Below are 8,970 nucleotides of genomic sequence, written 5' to 3'. Positions count from 1 at the left end.
TGTCTAATGTCCTCTCATTTCAGCCTTTGAAGACTCCCTTTTTGCATTTTTTTGTAGGGCAGGTCTACTAGGGACAGAATTCTTCAGCTTTTATCTGGAAATGCCTTAATTTCTCCTTTATTTGTGAAGGATAATTTGGCCAGATACAAAAATTTTAGTTTATAGTTCTTTCTTTTAGCACTTTGAATATGTAATCACAGTGCTTTCTGACCTGCATGGTTTCTGAGATGAAAGTGGCCGTTAATCTTTTTGTTTCTCTTATATGTAATGAGTTGCTTTTCTCTTGACGATTTTAAGATTTTCTCTTGCCCTGACTTCAACAATTTGACAATAACGTTTCTCAGTGAGGACCTCTTTGAGATTATACTAGCGGTTCATTTAGTTTTTTGGAGGTATAGATGCAAATCTTTCATCAAACGTGGGTACTTTTCAGCCACTAATCCTTCAAATACTTTTTCTGCCTCCTTACTCTCTCTCTTCTCCCTCTGAGATACGCATTAACAGCACATTCATTTGCTTGAAGGTATTCCACAGGTCTCCTAGCCTGTTCATTTTTCTTTAATTTTTTTTTTCTGTTTCTTGGACTGAATAATCTCTACTGAGCTATTTTCAAGTTTGATAATTATTTTTTCACCCTAACCAAATCTACTGTGTAACCTCTCTACTACAGTTTTCATTTCAGTTATTATATTTTTCAGCTCAAAATTTTCTATTACATTTTTAAATAATTATCTTTTTACGATAATTCTCTATTTGGTGATACACTGTTCTGGTTTCCTTTAGTTCTTTTTCCATGGTTTCCATTGGATCTTCAAGTATTTTTAAGACAGTTGATTTAAAGATTTTGTCTAGAAAGTTTAATGTTTGGCTTCCTCAGGAAAAGTTTCTGTTGGTTTATCTTTTCCTACTGATGCAACCACTAATCTGTCAATTTTTAAAACTTTATCATATCATACATGTTATACAAATAGAATCATTTTGCATGTAACCTTTTGGAAAAGGTTTTTTTTTTACTTTTAAGTACAAAATTGTAAGTCCCTGGAGAATCATGCAAGTTGTTTCATATATTGACAGTTTATTGTTTTTTATTGCTGAGTAGTATTTCATGGTATGAATATACTAAAGACTGTTTATTCACCCATTGAAGGATATCTGGGTATTTCCCCAATTTTTGCTACTATAAATACAGCTGCAATAAACTTTTGTGTAGAGGCATTTTTGTTAATGTAACTTTTCATTTCTCTGGGATAAATCCTCAAGAGTGAGGCTGTGGATCATATGGTTTCGTTTTGCAAGAAGTTGCAAAATTACATTTTTTATTTTTACAAATTTCTGAGATACACTTTTTTAGTCTCTATTTCATTTAGTTCTACTCTGATTTGGGGAGTTTTTTCTTGCTATTTTGGTGTTTGGTTTGTTACTGCTTTTCTAGTTCCTTGATGCAAATCATTATGTTATTAATTTGTAATATTTCTACTTTTTTGATGTAGGCATTTATTGCTATAAACTTTCCTCTTAGCACTGCTTTTGCTGTATCCTATAGTTTTTTTGTATGTTGTTTCAATTATCATTGGCTTCAAGAAACTTTTTCTTAATTTCCATCTTAATTTATTCATTGATCAAAAGGTCATTCAGGAGCATGTTGTTTAATTTCTATGTATTTGTATAGTTTAAAAAATTCTTTTTGGTATTGATTTCTAGTTTTATTCCATTGTAGTCTGAGAAGATACTTGAAAAGTTTTTGACTTTTACAATTTGTAGAGACTTATTTTGTGGAATACTTATGGTCTACCCTGGAGAATGCTTCATATGCTGATGAAGAGAATATATATTCTGCAGTTGTTGGATAGAATATTCTGTAAATGTCTGTTAGTTTCATTTCATCTAAAGCTCATTTTAAATCCAGTGTTTCTTTGTTGATTTTCTGTCTAGATAATCTGTCTAATGCTGAGAGTGGTGTGTTGAAATCCCCCACTATTATTGTATTGTAGGTTATTTCTCTATTTAGATCTAGTAATATTTGCTTTATGAACTGGGGTGCTCCAGTGTTGGGTGCATATTTAGAATTATATTATCTTGCCAAATTGATCCCTTTATATAATGATGTTCTTTGTCTTTTTTTAAATTGTTCTTGACATGAAGTCTGTTTTATCTGATATAAGTGTAGCTACTCCTGCTTGCTTTTGGTTTTTACTTGCATGGAATATCTTTCTCCAACCTTTACTTTTAGTTAATATGTGTCTTTACTTGTAGGTTTCTTGTAAGCAGCATATAGTTGTATCATATTTTTAATCCATTCAGCCATTCTATGTCTTTTATTTGGAGAACTTAATCCATTTACATTCAAGGTTATTATTGGCAATGTGAGGTTTTGATTCCATCATAATGTTAATTGTTTTCTGTTTGTTTTACATGTTCTCTGTTTTTTCTTCTTGTTCTCCTATTAATAATCATTGTTGGATTTCTATAGGGTATATTTTCTATACCTTTTGACTCCCTCTTTCTCCTTTGTGTGATTTCTTTACCAGTGAGTTTTTTACTTTCTTGTGTTTCAATGATGGTAAATGTCATCCTTTCACATCCAGGTTTAGGACTCCTTGGAGCATTTCTTGTAGGACTAGTCTAGAGGTAACAAATTCCCTCAGTATTTGCTTGTCTGGGAAAGATTTTATTTTGCCTTTATTTATAAAGGATAATTTTTCTCAATATAGTATTCAAGGTGACAGTTTTTTCTTTCCTCACTTTGAAGATAGCATCCCATTCGCATCTTCCCTGTAACATTTGATGGGATTTCCCTTACAGAGACTAGATGCTTTCCTCTTGCAGTTTTTTTCTTTGATTTTAGGCATTCCAAATATAATGTGCCATAGAGAACTTTTTGCAGTGTATCTGCTTAGGGATTGCTGAGCCTTTTGTATCTGAATGTCTAAATCTCTTGCTACCCATGGGAAGTTTTAGTCTAATATTTCATTAAATAGGTTTCCTAATCCTTTCTTTGTCTCTTCACCCTTGAGAATACGGATAATTTGAATACTCAGTCCCCTTATATTGTCCCAAATGTTAGGGAGGCTTTGTTCATTATTTTTTATTCTTTTTTAAAAAAGTTTATGTAACTACGTTATTTCAAAAGACCTTTCTTCACCTGCAGAAATTTCTTCTGCCTGTTCTAGTCTTTTTTGAAGCTTTAAAATGTACTTTGTATTTTCTTCAATGAATTCTTCAGTTTCAGAATTTCTATTTGGTTCTTTTAAAAAATATCTGCCACTTTGGTAAATTTCTCATTCATATCCTTAATTGTTTCTCTGATTTCTTTGTATTGTTTTTTCATTATTCTTTTGTATTTCATTGAACTTCTTTAAAATTAACATTTTGAATTATTTATCTGGGATTTCAACAATTTGTTTTTGAGTATGATCTATTGCTGGAGAATTATTGTGTTCTTTTGGAGGTGGCATATTTCCTTGCTTTTTCATGCTTCTTGTGTCCTTACCTTGATATCTGCACATCTGGTATAACAATTGCTTCTTCCTATTTTGAATTTATCTTCATAGGGAATAACTTTTTCCTGAAGTTATATCTATGGTGTTGGGTAGGGTACCTTGTCTTTGATTCTCAGTTCATGTAGTTGTGTGGTCTCTGTACGATTTCTTTGCCTGTAAACAGCATTAATGGCATCTGTGATTTACTTGGTAGGTTAGGGTAAAGTTATTAGTGTAGGCTATGGTGAGGTTGTGATGGCACTGGGATGCCAGATGGACCAGTCTCCAGGACTCAGTGGTGGAAGCAGTGAGCTGGGCATTTTTATATTTATTTATATGCCCCAGGGTGGTATACCCTGGCACCTGTGTTGGCAGTTATAGGCATGACAATTCTTGAGCCTCCAGGTGATTTGCTTGGATGCCAGTAGTGAAAACACTGTGTCTGGTGGGTGGGTGGGTTATTGGGACCATAGGCAGCCAATGTGGCATGGGCGATGGCAATAGTAGTGGTGGAATGATTCTCTGAATCCCAAGGAGTGTGCATTGATCTTGGAGATGGTTGTGATTGTCTGGGCAGGCCAGTCTCCAGGCCCATAGGTGGTGCTTGTAGGTAAGCGCCAAATGAAGTTGTGGTGTCCAGGAATTTAGGTCCAACTTCAGGCCCCCAGGAATAGTGCTGAGGTGCCCAAGGTGGTGGAATAGGTATGGCAATCCACAGGACCCTGGTCTATGTGCTCCATCTCGGGCAGGTATGGGGGGCAAAGCCAGTCGTGATGGGCTTGGCAAAACAACTTTAAAGAGAATCTATACCATTTCAGATTCCTACCATCAATGTATGAGACAGATAGGTTCTCTTCATCCTCATTAGCATTTGGTATTGTCATTATTTTTCATTTTAGTCTTTCTGACAGGTATGCAATAATGTTGCACTATGGTTTTAATTTGCATTTTCCTAATGACTAGTGTCATAGTCAATTCAGGCTGCTGTAAGATTAGTCACCATAGACTGGGTGGCTTAAACAATAAACATTTGTCTCTCACAGTTCTGGAATCTGGAAAGTCCAAGATCAAGGTACCAGCAGATCCAGTGTGAGGACACAAGAAGGCAGCTGTCTACAAGCCAGGAACAGAGCCCTGACCAGGAGCCAAATGATCTGGCACCTTGATCTTAGACTTAGCCTCCAAAACTGTGAGATGAGTTTCTATGGTTTAAGCCACCTGGTCTATGGTATTTTATTATGGTAGCCTGAGCAGACTAATACAACAAGTTTGTAAATATACTAAAAACATTAAAATTGTACACTTTAAATGGATAAATTTTATTATGTTTGCTTTTTTTTTTTTTTTTTTTGATACGGAGTCTCGCTCTGTCGCCCAGGCTGGAGTGCAGTGGCGCGATCTCGGCTCACTGCAAGCTCCGCCTCCCGGGTTCATGCCATTCTCCTGCCTCAGCCTCCTGAGTAGCTGGGACTACAGGCGCCCGCCACCACGCCGGGCTAATTTTTTTGTATTTTTAGTAGAGACGGGGTTTCACCATGTTAGCCAGGATGGTCTTGCTCTCCTGACCTCGTGATCTGCCCGCCTCGGCCTCCCAAAGTGCTGGGATTACAGGCTTGAGCCACTGCGCCCGGCCTATTATGTTTGCTTCTATCTGAATAAAAATGTTATTTAATATATGATAATATTGAGGGAATGATAGCTGAAGTGGATGGCTATATGGGTCACCCAGAGTAAAATGTTCAGGATGTCCCTCAGAAGCCAAAATAGATGATAAATTCATCATAGTTGATGGCATGGGATTGAAGAAAATTGTGTGGGGTAGATGGGAAGCAGTGGTGATTGTAGCCGGTGGGGAAATGGAACACCGACAGCATCTAAGATAGCCAAGATGTATATAGCAAATACTTTGTGCCAGACACTGGACAAGGGCTTTATGCTCATCATTTATTTCTTTCCTCATAACAACCACGTGAGGTAGTTTCTATTATTGTCCCTTCTTTTAAAAATGAAGAAACTGAGTCTCAGAGAGGTTAAGTAACCTTTCTAGTATTACATAGCTAGTAAGGGTCAGAGCCAAATATTGAACCAGGTTTGTATGACTGTAGTCCATGCTGTCTACATGACACTAGAGGCCTGGATCAAGAATTAGGAGAGGCTTCTCTAAGGCCTGTAGACTTATTAATAGCATCAGAAGATAGAGTGACAGCAACATAGAGATAACACAGGAAGACAGGAAATGGGCTCAAACATCTAGCAGTCAAGTCCCTGTTACTCAGATCCTCCTGCCTCAGCCTCCCAAAGTACTGAGATTACAGTGTAAGCCACCAAGCTTGGCCTATGACTAGCCTCTTTTACTCAGCATAATGTTTTCAAGATTCATTAACTGCCAAACAATATTCCATTATGTGGATATAATATATGTTATTTATCCACTCATTAGTTAATGGACATTTGGACTATTTATTCTCTCTAGCTATTATGAATAATTCTGCTGTAAATATTTGGATACAAATTTTTATATAAGCATATGCCTTCATTTCTTTTGGGTATATATCTAGAAATGGAATTGCTGGATTATATGGTATGTTTAATCTTCTGAGGTAAGGTTTCCCACAGTGTTTGTAATATTTTACATTTCCATCAGCAATATATAAGGGTTCCAATTTCTCCACATCCTAGCCAACACTTATCTGCTTTTTAAAATTATAATAATCCCAGTGTATATAAACTAGTATCTCATTATGGTTTTGATTTGCATTTCTCTTATGAGCATCTCTGGGGAAACTATAGCAGCAGAGCACTGACCACTCTCATTCTGTTGTCATGATAATGAGAGCAGAAGCTCTGGTTCAGGTCAACCTGAATGTAAATCTGGGCTGTGCTACTTTCTCACTGTGTGACCTTGGGAAGGTTAAATTGCTCTGGGTCTCCATTTTCTCATCTGTAAAATAGAGATGATGAAAATAATGATGTTGTTGATAAAAAATAATATTAATAATATAAAACATGCCTTAACAGAGTGTTTATAGTAACTAAGTGAGCTAATGTATGTAAAATACGTACCAGAATGCTTAGCAGATAGTAAATATTTTAAAAAATGTGTATGTGTGTGTATATACACATGTGCATTGTGGAAAGAAAGCAAGAGACAGAGAACATGCATGTACATGTGTCACTCATATATCACTCGCTAGGGCTCTTTGGAGCATGGAGCCCTGTATAGCACATTTTGCGATACTAGACTCACCTGTATATAACTCTTCAGGGCTGAGAAGGATGCTAAGTTAAAAAAAGCAAGAGATGGAAGAAAGAACATCTGAGGGGTTGAACAGGGTTGAATCCTAGGAAATAATTGAGCTGAACGAATACCTTATTTGGGGGCAAGGGAAATCTGAGGTATGGGAAAAAGAACTGCCAAGAGATGGGTTTTATTTGAACTCGAGTCAGGCCTGAAGAACCAATCAGAAAGGGCACACCTTCCATAAAGTCCAAGAGCAAAAGACAATACTGTAGAAGACCATAAATCAAAAATTAAAAGCTCAGCCAGTCTCAGTGGTTCACACCTGTAATCCCAGCACTTTGGAAGGCTGAGGCAGGAGGATCGCTTAAGCCCAGGAGTTCAAGATCAGCTTGGGCAACATAGTGAGACTCCCATATCTACAAAGAAAATTAAAAAGTTACAATTAAAAACTCAAGATTAAAAAAAGATGATAGTATAAAAAAGTATGAAGACTAGAAGAAGAAAGCTAGGTGCATACATGCAGCTCCAAAGGTTTTACATAACTGAAGTTTAGCTGTGAATTGGAAACCGTGCTTCCTAAGAAAGGGGAGGGGTAACTAAGCAAAGGGAACCTCCCTGCAAGTGTAGCTTGATGAAGCTTCATGACCATGCTTTGCAGTTTTATCCTTGGTTTGTGTTTATTTTCCTAATACCATAAAAGTTTCTTATGCTCCAAAACCAGTGTCAGCAAACTATGGCCTATAGGCCAAATCGGGGCTACCACCAATTTTTGTAAATATAGTTTTATTGGAACAGAGCCACATGATTTTTATGCATTGTCTGTGGCTGCTTTTGTGTAACAATAGGTGGGTTAAGTCAGACACTCTATGGCCTACAGAGACAAAAATATTTATTACTGGCCCTTTTTAACAGAAAAAGTTTTCTAGCTCTGGTCTAAAATCACTGGCAGAATGTAATATTTTCCCCATGGTTAGGACTAAGAAAGAGTACTCAAGGAATTAAGGAAAGAATTACATCTCTAAAGTCATCATTTAAAGAACAGACCCTTCATCTTCCTAATTAGATGAGAACAGGCAATGAAAACATATAAACTCAAATGATGATTAACTTAAAACCAAAGCAAAAAGTTTTTAGATTCTATTATAGGACTCTTGATACCAGATATCACTCATTTTGGTTTGTCAAAGATTAAGATTAGTAGGTCTGTGAACTACTGACCTCATTTCATACAAACAAATATCTGTGATGTTGACCAGAATACCAAACTTCATTGAAATCTATATCACAACTGCTGAAGATCTTCCTCTTTGAAAATACCATCCTCTATTGGATTGCCTGACCATGTCACTCAATAGACAAGAATGACTTCCAATTTGTCCGCACATTGTTTATGTTTAAATGTCACTTCTGAAGCATGTGGACAATCTATTCTCTGCAGGTTAAACTCTTCCTGTATCCATCCATGCATACCCTCTCTCCAAAAGAAACTGTCATGCTAATCAATTGCTTAGTAAACTCTTGTTCACAGTGAGCAAAGGAGCTCGTCAACTCAATCCCACTCAAATAATCACATGGCCCATATTAGTGAGGTCAGATGGCTGAGGTTTGCCTAACTTGAAAAGGGGGAGCAACTAGGTTCTGGCAAGCAACCTAGGTGGCAATAGTGAAAAGAAGGGATGCCAGTGGGTAGCACTCTCCAAGGAGGCTCTGGCAGGATGTATGTGACACCATGAAGCTGAGGGGTACAAAACCAGGATGACAGTTCCTACAATGAGATAAATGAAGACACCCACGAGGGAGAGAACAACAATGGCTCCTGCCCAGGGCGGCTGCGGTCTGCCCACCGGATAGGAGGAGTGCCTGACTAATTGCATTGCTGCCTGTCTCCATATAGCACCGTTTGTTTATTGAAGGTCCCCTTCTTTGTCCTGAACAAATTGACCTATTTGCTTCACTTTGTGAATTTAATTTTCATCTGTACATTTGCAAAATACCCCATCGGTGTTCATTATGGTAAATTAATGTTAGTAGTTCCGTAAGACAACCATCAGACCTCATTTTCACTAACTCTTTCCAACCTCTCCCCCACCCCCGTTCTTTGACTAATAGATATCATTTCAACAGTTTGACTAACTGCCGTGTTATAGAAAAGGCAGTAATTTATACTGATGTAATGGCCGTGATAAAAATCATTTGTGTGCTGATTTTATAAATTAGGGTGGAAATGTGAGTGCCTCTGAAAAATGAAGT

This window comes from Pan troglodytes, chromosome X (genome assembly GCF_028858775.2).
Source record: "Pan troglodytes isolate AG18354 chromosome X, NHGRI_mPanTro3-v2.0_pri, whole genome shotgun sequence".
In the NCBI taxonomy this organism is placed as follows: Eukaryota; Metazoa; Chordata; class Mammalia; order Primates; family Hominidae; genus Pan; species Pan troglodytes.
Note: the sequence above shows the minus strand (reverse complement) of the source record.